This window comes from Miscanthus floridulus, chromosome 5, assembly GCF_019320115.1.
Source record: "Miscanthus floridulus cultivar M001 chromosome 5, ASM1932011v1, whole genome shotgun sequence".
NCBI lineage: Eukaryota > Viridiplantae > Streptophyta > Magnoliopsida > Poales > Poaceae > Miscanthus > Miscanthus floridulus.
In genome coordinates this window covers 63,882,162-63,896,188 of record NC_089584.1, presented here as the reverse complement: position 1 = coordinate 63,896,188, position 14,027 = coordinate 63,882,162, and the positions used below count along the sequence as shown (strand labels likewise).

The window sequence follows — 14,027 nt, the reverse complement described above, 5'->3', positions numbered from 1 at the left end:
CCCCTACCTAGCACGCCACTATCGATGAAATATGGTCGGCAGTCTACCTAGGGGTATGCCCAAGGTAGTAGATTGTCGGCAGACAGATGCGCAAGCCACAAACAAGACGGTGACACAAGACAGACATGAGGTTTTATCCAGGTTTGGCTGCCAAAAAGGCATAATACCTACGTCCTGCGTTGATTGTATTGTTGTATGTCAATGAGAGATGTTTTTAGAGGGGTCCCCTGCCCGCCTTATATAGTCCGGGGGGCAGGGTTACAGATCTGGAAACTAATCCTAGTCAGTTACAATTGCCATAGGTGACCGGATAAGGATTCCTATTCTAACTGACCAAGATCTTGCTTGATCACCAAGTCTATCTTGACTCCTTGCGCAGGACTCCAAACAGGTTGGTCGGGCCGCGCGTCGTCTTTTGGTGGACCGAACCCACTGATCCGGGCCGGCCCAATCTTAGTCGTAAGGGTACAGGGGTTAATACCCCCATAGAGACCAAACGAGAATGCAAGCTGCTCGCCCATGCTTGCTTGAATGTGGCCAACACCGATAACCTCCTTGCCGATCCATGACTCCCTCCATGGTCTCACGGTGAGATCTCCTTCAGCAGAAAGGACCAATGGGCCGCAATACCTGAGGCAGGACGTTTTCCCCTGGTCCTCGATCCTTGCATCAACAAGGTTTAGTTTGATAGAGTGCTGATCGACGGTGGCAGCTCCATCGATATACTGTTCAAGAACAGTCTGCCCGCCCTAAAGATAACCCAGGCGGATCTCAAGCCATACGAGGCACAGTTCTAGGGTGTTCTCCCCGGACAAAGCTCTACACCTCTCGGGCAGATCATGCTACCTGTGCAATTCGGGACCCCGGACCACTTTCGCACTGACTACGTCAACTTCGTGGTCGCTGACTTCGACGACACCTACCATGCTATTCTTGGTTGACCGTCGCTCACCAAGTTCATGGCCATACCTCATTACACGTATCTGGTGCTCAAGATGCCTACCGAGAAAGGAGTTCTAACCCTCAGGGGCAACGTATACGCAGCTTATACTTGCGAGGATGACAGCTTCAAAATAGCAGAGGCTCATGACCTCTCTATTTGCATGGCCGAGACCATGCTCGACGCCAAGAAGACCTCCGCCGACCACCTAGAGATTCCAGAGCTCGAGGCTCCACGCAAGAACATCAAGTCCAAGGAGCACAAGATGATCCAGCTGGTCGACGGCGATCCCAGCAAAACGGCCCTTATCGGGGCCAACCTGGATCCCAAATAGGAAGACGCGCTCGTCAGGTTCTTGAGGAGCAATGTGGACGTGTTCGCATGGAAACCTGCTGACATGCCCGGTGTACCTCGGAACTTGATCGAGCACTCCTTGAATGTCAATGACAAGGCCAAACCTATCAAGTAGAAGCTACGATGGTTCGCTCGCGACAAAAAGGAGGTGATTAGGGTAGAAGTTACACGGCTTTTGGTAGCCAGATTTATCAAAGAAGTGTATCATCCGGAGTGGTTAGCCAACCCGGTTCTTGTACGCAAAAAGAATAATGAATGGAGAATGTACGTTGATTACACTGATCTCAACAAACACTGCCCTAAGGACCCCTTCGGTTTACCTCGCATAGACGAGGTCATAGATTCAACCGTCGGTTGCAAGCTGCTATCCTTTCTCGATTGCTACTCTGGTTATCACCAGATCGCTCTCAAAAAGGACGTCCTTAGGATTTATTTCCCAGCATCTAATAATGCCACCGAGTACGAAGCATGCCTACATGGTTTGCGCATTGCGGTTGAACTTGGCATTAAATGTCTCTATGTCTACGGAGACTCAGCTCTAGTCATCAACCAACTCAACAAGGACTGGGACACGACTAGCGAAAAGATAGACACATACTGCAAATCGATCAGAAAGCTAGAAGGTAGGTTCTATGGCATCGAGTACATACATGTGGTCCGGGACAAAAATCAAGCAGCGGATGCGCTGTCAAAGTTAGGATCATCCCGAGCCAAAGTCCCACATGGCGTATTCGTTCAAGACCTGCTCATGCCTTCCATCGAAGAGGAAGATTCCACGGTCGACAAGCCTCCAGACCAGTAATTGGTGGCTACGGTTCTGGTGTCGAGCACCACCGAGCCGCCTCCGACCACTCATGAGCATGACTGGAGAATACCTTTCATCAAGTACCTAACCGATGGCAGCGGTTACACTGATCGAACAGAAAATGAGCGCCTGATGTGTCGCAGTAAGCAGTACCTGCTCGTCGATGGCAAGTTATGGCGCAAGAACGTAAAGGAGGAAATCTTGATGAAGTGTATAACCCAGGAGGATGGTGAACATCTCCTGGACCAAATCCACTCTAGCTCCTGCGGCAACCACGCAGCCTCAAGAACGCTGGTCGGTAAGGCTTTCCGAGCAGGGTTCTATTGGCCGTCAGCAGTAGCCGACGCGGAGAAGCTAGTCCGCCACTATGAGGGTTGTCAGTTCTTCGCTAAGAGAATCCACATACCAGCACATGAGATCCAGACAATACCAGCCTCTTGGCCCTTTGCATGCTGGGGACTAGATATGATCAGGCCCTTCAAACCGGCTCCTGGGAAATTTACATGCGTCTTTGTGCTGATTGACAAATTTTCTAAGTGGATAGAATACATGCCTCTGGTACAGGCATCCTCAGAAAAGGCTGTCATGTTCCTCAACCAGGTCATCCACCATTTTGACATACCCAACAGCATCATCACTGATCTGGGTACTCAGTTCACCGAGAATGCTTTTTGGGACTTCTGCGATGAAAGGAGCATAGTAGTAAAATACGTCTCGGTGGCACACCCTAGAGCTAATGGACAAGTCGAGTGGGCAAATGGCATGATCTTGGATGCATTGAAGAACAGGATGTATAAGGAAAATGACAAAGCTCCTGGAAGATGGCTCAAAGAGTTGCCAGCCGTGGTCTGGGGCCTCAGAACTCAGCCTAGTCGTAACACCGGCGTCTCACCATACTTTATGGTTTACGGCGCTGAGGCAGTCCTCCCAGCAGATATAGCTTTTAGATCAGCATGGGTAGAGAACTTCGACGAAGGCAAGGTCAATGAAGTACGAGAGCTAGAAGTGAATAGTGCAAAAGAGAAGCGGCTCGATTCTTATGTACGTACAGTCAAATATCTTGTTGTTTTGCGCAGGTACTACAACAAGAACGTTAAAGAGCGGTTCTTCATGGTCGGGGACCAGGTCCTGAAGTGGAAGACGAATCAGGCTGGTGTCCATAAACTTGCAACCCCATGGGAGGGGCCCTTCATGATCAAGGAAGTCACACGACCAACATCTTACAGGTTAGCTCACCTGGGCGGTACGGACGTACCAAATTCATGGCATATCGACAAGCTTAGATGTTTCTATGCTTAACTACTGAGATATGTACTCCTCTTGTACTTTTGATTTACTTCAATAAAGCTATTATGACTCCTCCGACTGCTCTAATGTGTCACTTCGAATTTTATGGTTATTCCAACTTAGCCAGTAAAAGCCGACCACCATTCCTTCTATGGTTTTCGGAGTAGGCCCTGTCTCCGGTTCCTCCCAACGCGTGCATGGGATCCGCTCTCTACGCTACGGGTGATCGGCAGGTCCCCCCTGGTTTGACTTGTCCGCGTCTACGTGTGCACAGGTCACGCACCTCACACTTCGACCACATGGCAAACTAGGGCCGCACAAACTTTTTGGGATGACGTGTCGAGTAAAATGGTACAACTAAACAGAACGTTAACATGTTCTCACTTAGTTACACCAAAATGAGTTTCAAGCTTAAATACGTTTTATACAATGCAAACAAGCTTATGATGATATACAGTTACGTTATTACAAGCTTGCCTGAAGAGGCCCAAGTTTACAATAACACAACTATGTCCTTCTTCTATAGCTCTAGCCTATTCTATTAGCTGGTCGAGACGCGCGACGCCCACTACTCGTTGCTTCCGATTTTCCTACTCGAGTCTCGGGGCCTCTTGTACTGGTCGAGCTGAAGGGGATGGCCCCGTCGATGCCTGGCTGGTCGAGACCGCAAGTTTCGTCGGTTGGCTCGCAACGGATGGCGTTTCCAGCTAGCTTGTCGATGGCGTACCCTATACAGGCGCTGTCCCGCCTCCACATAGGTTAATGTCGCCAATTATCTTTGACGACAGGTCCAGCTGGGTCATCCGAAGCTCCTCAGCCTTGTCTGGGTCTACCTCCTTCGGGTTCCCAGCCTCCAGGCACTTGAGATCGATCAGGGGGTAGTGGGCACGCACCATGCTTAGCACATGTGCACCTGTGTACTCACCCACCTCCTTCATGAACTCTTGGAACCATTCCCATGCCTTTCGGCATCTCTTGACCAGTCTGAGCTGTGGCGTCCTTGGCACTTCCTCTGTAAGCGCCGGGTCGATAAGGTCGAGGACGGGCAAAATGCTAGTTGCCACCTCCTGGCACCGGTTCTTCCATGTGTCTCGATCCTCGGTGATCTCTAGGCATCGCGCCTTCCAGCCGTCACGATCTTTCATCACGGCTTCTAGATGCTTCTTGGCATTGACTTTTAAAACTGTAACACACACAAGATATTCAAATGTTACGCCACAACAGGATAAGGCGGCCAACATAATGAGCAAGGTGGTCTGGAACACTTACTTTTCAGTTCCTCCTTCATCTTAGTTGTGCGGTCCTAGAGTTGAGACTGGTCGCGTGCCAGTTTCTCCTTGTCCTCCTTCAGGCGACCACACTCTGCGGCCACATGGCTATTCTCCTCTTGGAGACGGACTACTTTGGCCTCCAACCCAGCACTACAGCTGTCACTACCAACAATGCAACAACACGTGTCATGCACTTGCTGTGATAAAATGACAACTTACTTGTTTTTCCTGCTCTTTGTTACTGAGCTGGACGGCCAGGTTCTGGTTTTGTGCCTCTTGCTCTGTCCTCTCCTGGTCGGCGGCTTCAAGTTGGTGGCACAAGCGTTCCACCTCGGCAGCCAGTTCTCTGTTGCTTGCCGTTATCCCCTCAATTTGGTCGAAGCACCTTTTTCGGTACTTTGCGGTCTTCATCAAGTCCTGCATGTAAACAAGCTAAGTCAGACAGTGGACATGATCCTCCCCGCTTCGCTTGCTGCCACTACCACCGGACCCCACGCATCAGCCACACCCTGCCACAGTGTCGTCTTCCTCCCCACGCCGGCACCGCCTACGACCGAGACCCGACCAAAGTGACAGGCGTGGGCCCGGGATCACGCGAGTCATCTAGCCCTGTCCCCTTGGTGCCGCGCCCACGCAACCTCCACGCTAACCACCCATGCCCGCGATGCCGTTCGATGCCAACGGCACATTGCTAGTCGTCCACCCCGTCCGCCATAGATGGAGCTCGGACCCCGGGGCTATAAAGCAACGCCCAGAGCCCTAGGGATTCCTTAGCTACCGCCGCCGCTTGGTGGCCCACCAGCCCACACCACACCGAGAGAAGAGGGCCGAGAAGGAGTTTGGGAGAGGGGAAGGCGAGTAGAGAGAGCTCGGAGGCGCCGATCACCGAAGCCGGAGCGCCGCCCCAAGCGCCTACCCCGACAACGCGCCTCGCCACCGCGCCACCACCGAATGCCGCCAGCACCGCTCGGTGAGTCTTCTGGCTAAGACCTCCTCCTAGCCCTTGGACGTCGTAGCAGAGCACGTGCATGCTACGGTCCTGACGCCACCGTCATGACGCGACCACCACTGGCGCACCCGGCCGCCTCGCCAGACTAGGACGTAGTCGTAGCACCACCGTGATGCCCGGAGGGTAGCCGCGTAGACCGAGACCCCGTTAGCCGGCCACAGCGCCCTAGCCACTAGCATCGGACCTTGGCCAGAGCTCCGCTATGCACCACCACCGCTCGCAGACTCTGCCACGCCTTTTGGTCACCGTCGTCACTTCACCCTATCGCCCGCTAGCCGTCTAAACGGGAACGGGGCACTAGGACCCCTAGAACAGCCCCTAGCTGCCCCGCCGGTGGGCATCGCCACGACCAAGCCACCGACCACTGTGGCCAACGCCCTGGAAAGCCCTGGCCACCACCTAGACCTCACCACCGTGTTCGCCGAGGCCTAGTGAAGCTTTTCCCCACCTTAATTGGACGCCAACGCCGCTATGGGAGCTCGCTGGTGAGCACACCACCGGCGGGAATGCGCCGGGGATAGAAGCAGAGGGCTCCCCTTGCCGGCCGCACGCGCTTGCACTCGGTGCACGTAGGCTAAGCCAAAGGGAAGAAGGGTGGACTCGGTCCACCGAAGACCAGCCAACGGTCCATGGACCGTGAACATGAGTCCACCATGAACCATGCAGTATGGGCTGAGCTGTGAACAAAGCCTAGTGGGGGCCCTTGGCTACGACGTGGCAGCGCCACAGCATGCCACATGTCTGGGCCGGCCTGGCCTAAAGCCTAGCCCATATCTAGGCCCAACTGGCCTAGTTCGGACCCGGTCCGTGTTGACCGTTGACCGGTCAACGTTGATGGTTGACCTAGCCTCGCATGTCAGCGACACAGAGACTCTAGACCCACTTGTCAGTAAGTGACGTCATGCTGACGTCATGACGACGTCACGCGGGTCCCACCTGTTAGTAACAACATAGCCGAGGTGACATCATGCTGACGTCACGATGACATCAGTTGCTGACGTCAGCAGCCTTGGCCCCACACGTCAGTGACCATGACCCATTGACCGTTGACTCGCCCGTTGACTTGACGTTGACTCTGATCGAACCCACAGGTCAGTGACCCAAGAGACCCTGGCCCCACCTATCAGAACGGATGACGTTGATGACGTCATGCTGACGTCAAGCTGACATCAGCAGGACCCCACCTGTCAGCTCAGAATCGAGATGATGATGTCATGCTGACATCACGCTGGCGTTAGCATGCCACGTGGACCAGTCACAGCGTGACACGTGTCAGCCCAGGATTAATTCAGCCTTTTCCATTTTCAGAAATGATTAAAACTTTGGAACTTCATAACTAATTCATATGACCTCAGAAAAATACGAAACCAGGACCAAAATTCATCTAAAATCGAGCTTTGCGCAATGAACCCATGTTTGAGTGTATTTGGCTCTTTTGAATTTTCATTGCTTCTTTGTGCTATTCTATAAACGTCGCTAACGCGACTATAATTCGAACATATGCAGACTCGGAGGAGAACCAGACGAACGAGGATCGTGAGTACCGTGAGGAGAATGGAGACGACTACACTGAAGGTGCCACATCCCACCCAATCTCGTAGCACCTATTATGCATGCCTAATATAGAATTGCTATTGCTTTACTTACTGTTATAAGCATACAATGATAGGACTTGCATGGTAGTATGCTTACTTAATGGCCTTTAGCTTGACGCAACCTTACCCCTGCATACCCTGCTATTAGGCTAGACACACGCTTACTGCTATATATCATTGCTTACACTTCTACTACACTTATACTATATTAATGCATGGTGGAAACTGGTGTTATCTAGACTATGGGGAGAGTGCTGCGTGTGTGACTTGGGTGTGTGGAGGGTGAGGGTTGTGTCGACCAAGTTGGAGTATACGACGAGCCTAGGGCAAGTCTTGCCATGGGGTGCTACCTGGGCACCCCTGGAATGGATACCTATGGTGGGTAAATGGTATATAAGGTGGTCCTGGGTGTGAACCTGTGATGGGAGGAGCCCGGGATGGAGGTGCTGTGGTGGCACGGTAAATGGAAACCCTAATGAAGACATTCTGGCTTGGTCATCCCTAAGGACTTACTAGTACTCAGATTCACCGGGAAGCCTTACGTACCACTCGCCCTATATGGTGCAGGACGGCCGGACTACTTGGTAGGATATTGCCACTACTGCTAGGTTGATAGCGGACAGTGTAAGGAGGTATGGGGCGCGAAGGATTTTCCCCACACCCTTCCGAGACTTCATGGAAACCTTGTGGACCTGGCTCATGACTCATAGTTTTAGCCACCCCAGACTAGACTTGGGGTGTACCAGGGCTGAATGGTAGAGTGGCATTATCCTAGGCTAGCAAGCGGCTGGAATCAGCCCAATTGACGATGGTCAGCGAAGAAGGCAGATCTTGTGGTTATGTAGAACCTCTGCAGAGTGTATGGTTGATCGATCGATACATGTGCCGACTTGTTGGCTATGGACCTTTCCTGGGTTTCGCTTAAACTAGATAGTGAGATGAGTCCTTCTCTTCTTCCCCTGTGAGAGACTATCAGACGTAGCCAGGGGCTACGGGCCTTGAGACAGTGCTGAGAGGGAGTTGGCCTGTCGACTGAGCGATGGTATGGTGATGGTGTGGATGGTGGTGTATCGATCCTAGGATCGAAACCTAGCTCTGGAAAGGGAATGGGGGTGGAATGTGTGTGGGAATGGTGTTAAAACTTGACTATACAATTATATACCTGCTATGCTAATACATAGGAAACCCCCACCTTATACGTTCCTTTTGATTATCCAACTTGCATCTAATTTCCACAAAGCAATTCTCATAGGGTGGGAGTGGCCAGTACAAATCATACTGATAAATTTTGGCACACAGGTTCTGCTGAGGAGTATAGCTCCGAGTTTGACGGTTGAGGGGTTCATGCCTACGCTCGAGTTTGGCGATCTTATCTTCAAGCTGTTCTGAATGAATGCTACTTTTGATTCCGCCAATGCGGTGATGTAATAAATTATGTAATTCCGCACTATTTGTACTCTGATATTATCGTTGTATGGATGTGGTATTCGACTGGAAATTTGGGTAATATGATCTACAACGGTCTTATTACACTTCGACTCTGTGGATTTCCCTTCGTGGAAATCAGGTCGCTTCATACCCTCTACTTGTTAGTACAGTTAGGTTATAGTTAGCTATGACGATCGTAGTTTCATAAATTGGAACTAAAGAGCTTAGTATTATTTAGATTAATAATTGTAAGAATTTTTGTGGTAATTCGGTGATAGTTATAGCTATAAAATTTTTACAGTAACCTCACTAGATTATTATGTACTTGCTGTAAATTTCATAGTCCTCGAGTAGGATGCTAAATAGAGTAGTTATTACTCTTGCTTTATCGTATATAGCGTAAATTAGCATTAGGAGTAAGAACCCTGTGTTGCTATAATAATAATGAATGTCATATTTCAAACTTGTTATCGGTAACAATAGATAGCTTAGCACCGTGGTCGGTAGCACTAGCTTAGTAGTTAAATCGATGTACTTTTATTTTAAGAGTTGTTGTTGTTATATTCCTAAGCATTGCATCATCATTTCATGCATGTAGATCACGAGCTGGTAGACTTCATGCCCGTCGGTGAGCCGGTGTACGACGAGGTGATCAAGGAGTACGATGAGGAGATCCTCGTGCAGGAGGGAGCCTCGGAGCCTGTTGGTGCTGACCTTACTGACCCGTCGCCTGCCCAAGGCAAGCCCCGGTGCATAACCCCTATTTTAATGACCACTGGATATATATATGTGATGTGAATTTAAGTTACATGCATTTTATGGAAACTACATGCATAAATATATCTACCCATGAGTCCTACTAGTACAGGTCGAGTAGCTGCTATGCTCAGGATATCGGTAGCATGAGTAACCTGCCGTAACTCGCAAGTAGGCGATAAATATGATCACTCATGATAAAATGGTAAAGGTAAATGGTGACCGGTCAGGGATATGGTTTGGGTATTGGTGGGTGCAAGGGGTTGTGTCCTGTGGCCAACAGGGCATAGCTCGGTTACACTTTTTCCCTGTCTATGTCGATTAAGGACCGGTCATTGCATATGACTCTAGGCAAGTCATAGATTTATTGTTTTGAGCGCATACTTGGGTATGGGCGCAGGAAAGACTTGTTGCTCTCTTATCGTGGATCTGGCTCTTTCTGGACCGACTGATTGGAGACGAAGATGGTGGAGGTCCTTGCACCACACTGAGTCTGGGACTCAGGAGTGGGGGCTTGGAGTCTAAGTTTGGACGGGGACCTGGACATCCGGGATAGAAGAGTGATGGGTTAGTCCTGCTTGTTCCTGGGGTACAAGCGGGGCGTGTGTTTTCGTGGCACCCAGCTGGACACATTGATTCGCGAATCGCCGGGAAATCTGGTATGGCTTATCTACGGTTTAGCACCGTAGTAAGAACTGAAAGTTGAAATGAAAAGAAATGGAACTGATTGCTCAACTCTTGCTTGAAAGTAGAACTGGTGATTATATAGATTGGCTAGATGATAACTTAATGCGGCTGATAATAATACATAAATAAGGACTCACTAATAGTATTGCTTTCTGCCAAAAGAAACCAGCAAACCATAAAGCTTATCATTTTCCTTGGAGTCAGGAAATTATTCTCACTAGTTGGATAAGTCTTGAGAGTACATTGTGTACTCAGGGTTTTATTTACCCCTGTTGCAGGTGATGCATGAGAAGTACCTTTGTGTGGAGGATTATTTTGGTGGGCTTAGACGGAATCCTCGCTCCTATCGCTAGATGTTTATTTAAATTCCGCCGTTTATCATTCCGCACTCTGACATTTAGTAATGTAATAATGTACTTTTCAAGAATCTTTGATGTATGAAATGGACTTATATTGTTACTCGTTCTCATTATTGGATCCTTGAGAAAAATGTGGATCTTTTGGGTTCTCTCTTGGGGTGTGCTCGATGGATACCGCTCGCGGTAGCCTATTTTCAGGGTGCTTAGTGCCTGGTGGGACACGAGCACCTCCGTAAGCGTGCTATTTCGGGCGGTTCTACCACAGTACACCGTCTGCAGCACCGGGCAGTGGCCACGCCAACCACGACGCCACTGTGGTGACGGCGACTGGCGGCGGCCTCCGGACAGGCTCGCGATCCTCTAGTTGGCTACGGCTCCTGCTCCATCTCGACGCGTAGTGCTGCGGCCGCGGCTACCGCGACCTAGGCCGCAACCGCCGCCTGCCTAGCCATCTCAGCCGCCGCCACAGCCGTTGCCTCTGCGGCAGTAAGGAGCTTCGCGCGATCATTCGCTCTGGCATCCGCTGCGGCACGCGCTCTCGTGACCTGGCAGGCGGTGGACATGGTGCTCGCTTACTCAAGAACCCTCTTGGCTTTGATACCAGATTGCTGGCCCGATTGGATCTCAGATTCAGATCTGGAACTACCAGAGGGCAGCTTGGCCCTTGGCCGCTTGGATTGAATGGAAAATGCAATGGTCTGTTGTTACAATGACACTTTCTTGCCCTTTATAGGCAAAGGGGACTCCCATTTGCTATAACATATTTCAACCGCTAAAGTGGATGCTGAGCATATTCTTAACACTAGACTTCCCAAAAAAGTAAAAAGTATAGGAAAAGTAAGATACAAGTGCTTTAGCGCTAGGCTTATCTACATGCACTAACCGTTCTAATGGCCCTAAGAGTTTGTTCAACAACATTTGCAGCATCACCATATTTTGCTTGCATGCGACTAGAGAGCCTTGCCCTGAATATTGACACGCATGCAAAGGCAACAGCTACCGGAGGAATGCTTGAGAGCATCACAAGAGCCAGGTACCATCCTCTTACAAATGCTATAGCGAAGCCACCAACACAAGTCGAAAGGAGTTGTATGGTCTTCCCGACCTAATGAGCATAGAACCCAAGAAAGACTTAATTGAAAATGAAGTGCTGTTTGTTTATATTTAATCAATTTTTTATACACAAAATTAGCATATGTTTATTCTATAGAAATGTTCAATTACATTGATTTACAATTTGTGATAAAAAATCATGTTATCAACTTTGGCTGAACTAATGTCCACATAGACTTTAGCGACTCTATTAGGTGGTTTTAAAACATATCAAATACAGAGAATATCTTGAAGTATTAATAGAGAGACATGCAAAAATAGTATGAACCCACTATTACTGTACCTATTGCTACGAACATATGTTATCTTTACATGGATATTAGGTAAATAGGTATCCATATAATCTAACAGCTCATAATGTGGTTTATCTGCTCATAGTTCTTCCATAATCTCAAAATAGCATACTTTTTCTCCAATGGCATCTTGAACTAGTAATGTGTCTGCTGACATCCTTTCAACAACTTGCGCGGTGCTCATTTCCATGTCAAAAAATGCGATGTCCTGTCTCAGAATTGCCTTGAGATACAAGGCTCTGATTCGTGCTACCTGTCTTTGTCCAGTAATTGTCCAACATGACACAACAACAACAACATAGCCTTTCAGTCCCAAGTAAGTTGGGGTAGGCTAGAGTTGAAACCCATCAAGAGCCCCAAGACACTTCAATCGCTGATTTCCAAGTACTCCTATTCAAACATAGATCTCTAGGTATATCTTAAGCTTTCAAATATCTTTTTATTACCTTCCCCCATGTCAATTTTGGTTTTCCTCTACCTCTCTTCATATTATTAGCTTGGCTTAGGACTCCACGATACACTGGTGCCTCAGGAGGTCTCCTTTGGACATGGCCAAATCACCTCTAGAAAATCATCAAAGGTACTAAACTGAAGAAGGTATGTTTGTGAAGAAAAATATTAATTGTTTTGTTCTAGAAATGCATTTTCTTTCAAGGAACTCATGAAAACAATACTTAGTAAGTACCCAATTTTATTACGCTGAATTGAGACCATATATTTTCTCTGTCCACAAATATACTGTATAAGGGATTTTGTGGGGTAAAAATTGTCCAAAAACATAAATATGATTAATACATTGGGATTAAGTGTTAGTATTTAATTAGGGGAATTACCTGCTATTTAAAGCCCAATAACCGTCCCTTAAATTAACTGGGATATTGTTGCATGTACAATTTGTTGTTATTTAAGATGTGGTTGTCCCCTAAGTATATCTTAAAAAATAATATATTCCCTTATACTTGTGGATGGATGGAGTATTAACTTTGAATAGATAATAATAATGTACTTACCAAGTGTTGAAGCCAGTCCTATTCCAATGGCAAGACGAAGCCATGATCACCTGGAAATAAGGAATGGGACCTTGTTCAATGGAAAATGACAATAGTTACAAGAAAACCACTAACCTGCCAAAGAAGAACATCCATTTTCACTTCCGTCCCATATACTATTATACATACATATTCCTCTACAAGGACCATTATAATTTGTTTCTTATCTGTGCATCCATGATCTATGAACATTTGTGAAGAGATATTTTGAAGTTTAGAATTCAATTAGGAAACCAATATACAACTATCACTAAGGTGAAATATCTGCATATCATGGCCTTATTACAGGTCCCTTCCCACGTTTTTCCACAAAAAAGAAACACTACTATTGTCACCGCTTTACTTTTCTCTTACCTTCTCTTTAATATAAATTTTAGGAATTAGCTATCCAACATTGAATCCATGAAATAGGAAATTAAGATGCAAATGCTGGTTTGTATGATAAAAGCTCCTATAATTAGAATGAAGATAATATATTAAAGAACAATGGTAAAAAGAAGAAAAATTAAATTAACTAGTATAACAAAGAAAAAGTGCTAGCAACAAAAAGCTAAGCTAAAATCTTGCTCTCCTGGAGAGTAGAAAAAATAGTCCCAAAAATAAAAGGAATACAAGGATCTTCAATAGTTTGGTAAACTGTAACACCTCTGGTGTTACGAGCTCGTTTAGCACCGCGATTTAGGCTTAAGTAAATTTTTTGAAACGAGTTTCTCATAATTTTTGGATTTAAAAATGTACTTGATGAGATAAGTGAATCCAGAGACCCAGTTTTGTGGATTCGAATAAACGCCCAAGTTAAATTACTCAGTGCGTAAAGATATTTAGGAATGTCGAGCGACGATGCTAGCGAATGGTTTGTCCTGTTAGATTAAGCATGAAAAGCAATTTTTATAAATAAAATAAAATACATTAATAAATAGAACGATATACATATATATAGCTTTTGAATCAAATTTAAATTCGAGCTTTGTCGAAATTTTCCTGTGCCTAGATGTTACAAATTATCTAAACTAGTAAACCGTTATATATATATATATATATATATATACACACACACACACCTTACGATGATAACTTTAAA

At 47.3% G+C, this 14,027-nt stretch overlaps 1 pseudogene; it reads right to left on the bottom strand.

The window, feature by feature from the left end:
• The window catches only part of LOC136454712 (ABC transporter B family member 11-like), a 135,991-nt pseudogene extending 122,949 nt beyond the window's left edge, over window positions 1-13,042 (bottom strand).
• Window positions 13,043-14,027: the final 985 nt, after the last annotated feature.